The sequence below is a fragment of the Lepidothrix coronata genome, unplaced genomic scaffold (assembly GCF_001604755.1).
Source record: "Lepidothrix coronata isolate B3197 unplaced genomic scaffold, Lepidothrix_coronata-1.0 Scaffold63, whole genome shotgun sequence".
Taxonomy (NCBI): Eukaryota; Metazoa; Chordata; class Aves; order Passeriformes; family Pipridae; genus Lepidothrix; species Lepidothrix coronata.
The window spans coordinates 1,773,359-1,775,858 of record NW_016690243.1 but is presented as its reverse complement, the minus strand read 5'-3'; the positions used below and the strand labels follow the sequence as shown (position 1 = coordinate 1,775,858).

Here is a 2,500-nt window from a genome sequence, read left to right as displayed (position 1 = left end):
TTGACCAAGAATTTTTTGAGAGTTTGTGGCCCACTCAAAGGAAGGACCATATCTTTTCACTGGGTTGCTCTACCTGAACTAATTTCCAATATATTGAGAGATTTATATGAAAAAGAGTCGGAGATTGCCTCTCTACTACATTTTTGTAAAATCAGATAGGAAATCTTCAAAACCGCAGACGTTAAACAAAGGAAATATACCTAGTGCACATAATTGGCCATAAAATAGCAGGTTTGGGATAATCTTGCAAACCAGATAGCACAGTAGCACTATGCCAGTAAGAAGTAAAGTACAGTCTGGTGTATCACTGAAGGCTGTGAAATGTACCAATTTATATTATCCAGTGACAATTAGAGAAATATCTTTGCTTAATATGTTTTACTAATGTGAAATTCATGCAGTTTTCAAAATGTCTTGTCCTTTATCTGTTGGAAAGAATATATGTATCAGATATGATACACACATATGGATCATCAGATAAAATTCTTTTAAAGGCAATATTATCTACATAAATCTGTATTTTTACTAATGATCTTGGCTGCCAGGTTTTTTCATTCTTCTGTCTGTCATCCTGAAAAGCAAGTATATTAGGTTCTCTACTTTAGCTTATTCACCTTAAAAGTGACTGTTGAAAATTACAAGAAAAACAAATTTTGAGAGAAAAGCTGTTAGAGTGTACTGCAAAGCAGGCATCTCCAAGAGTAAGAGCACGTACAGTCAGGGAGATTCAGAGCAGATACTACAAAAGCTAGCAAAAATATGCCTGATGAAGGGGAATCTGTATTTCAGACTGAGGAATAGAGGACTCTTGTGGCAGCACGAGTCATGATAAGCATCTTACTGGCTAGATTCTTTAGCACAGACTATGAACAAATCAGAGCCACTTACAAAGTTGATTTCCACTCTCTTTAGATCAAAACTTTTACTTGTGTGTTTGAAAATACACAAGCCAGGAAAGACAGAGGGAATGTAAAGGTAAGAGAAGTGGTGTACAACACCCTCACATTTTGTTATATTTTATAGTAGTAAGCATGTAAGTGTTAGAAAAATTCTTGCAGGGTTTAAAGGTTAAAGGTAATGGTTTAATTGGGAAAGTGTCTCTCTGCCTTCTCATATCTGTGTGACGTGGTAGTTGAGTAGCATCACTGAGGTGAAATTGTTACAAGAAGGCAAGTTCAGGTCTCACATAAACAAAGGAAATTTTGGTCACTTCAGAGGAAATTGAATACTGACTCCGGTTAATGAATTTTACTCTTTGCTCTTGCATCCCAAAGTTGTAAAAACCTGTTTGTCTTGCCTGTGGGAATAACTAAACTTAAAATAAAACATTATTGTATAGAAAAGTGGTGTTTCCAATGCTACAAAACTTCTAGGCATCATAAAGTGTAATAACCAGCATTAACCATCTGAAAGTTAGGTGTTTACTCAAGTGAATCTGCACTCAATGGAGACAGGTGAACCAAGAGTGGGGTTAGTTCCATACTGAAATAGATGCCTAAACTAAATCAGATAAACTTGGCTCTTTAGTCTGTTGACTATGGAAGGAGTACAGTGATAGCTGAGCTTAAATTCCTTCCCACAAGCGTCTGATTCTGAATGGAAATCCGGTTTGTCTTCTCCACTTGTATTTTAGAGTAAGACCTTCAGAATTTTTATTCTTAAAATTCACTTGTTGTTTGCAAAAGTTTATCAGACTTTTTAGTAATGACTGGTACGTTTACTTTGTCTCTTCGTTAATCAGTGTTTTAAAACCATCGTTTATGCTGTAATGAATCATGTGGAAAGTGGTATTCTGTGTAATATTAGATGAAGTAATTTCTTTTAAAAGTAAACTACAGCAGATTTGTATTTCTTTTTTCTTCTAAGTGTTACATTTATACAAAGTCTTTCAGAGTAGATTCAAGTAATAGAAACATTAGAAGAGTTTTTCCTCTTAAGATTGGCTCATGTTTTAATTTATTAACAATAATATTATTTTTGCTGATTTACAGAAGACTGGAATGTCCCACAACATCTCACAAAGGAGTATTTATATTCTAGCTTGCTATTATATACAGAAAAAAAATTTGAATTTTCCTAGACAAGCAAGTGGCTGCTTTTTCACAATTGGAAAACCTGGCCTGCTGACAGCTGTTTGACTGTGTCCTGGTTAGCTGGAGCGATGGTCTCACACTGTGTGTCTGCCACAGCCGCTCGACACACACTTTAGGCTCTTCCACAGGGCTTTTCTCTTACATACAGAACCACACATACTTGCTGTGTCTTTCCAGCTCTCACATATATTCTAGAGAACATGTGTGGATGTGGATGTTTATGCATATGCAGACACTTGATCTGTGTGTAACAAGTGGAAAATAAAACCATGTCCAAAACAGCACCTACACAAAAATGCATTCTTGAGTTTAGGGGACAAGCTAATAATCTCATGCCAAGGCTTCCTAAGTTTCAGTGTTCAGTTAGGAGTGACTGAGAACCCAATTCTCTCTGCAGAGACTGGGTG

The 2,500-nt window shown here is 36.1% G+C and overlaps 1 protein-coding gene across 8 annotated transcripts in view; it reads left to right on the top strand.

Annotated features, from left to right (window-relative positions):
• FOXP2 (forkhead box P2) overlaps window positions 1–2,500 on the top strand; it is a 411,711-nt gene that overhangs the window by 348,608 nt on the left and 60,603 nt on the right. The window lies entirely within an intron of this gene.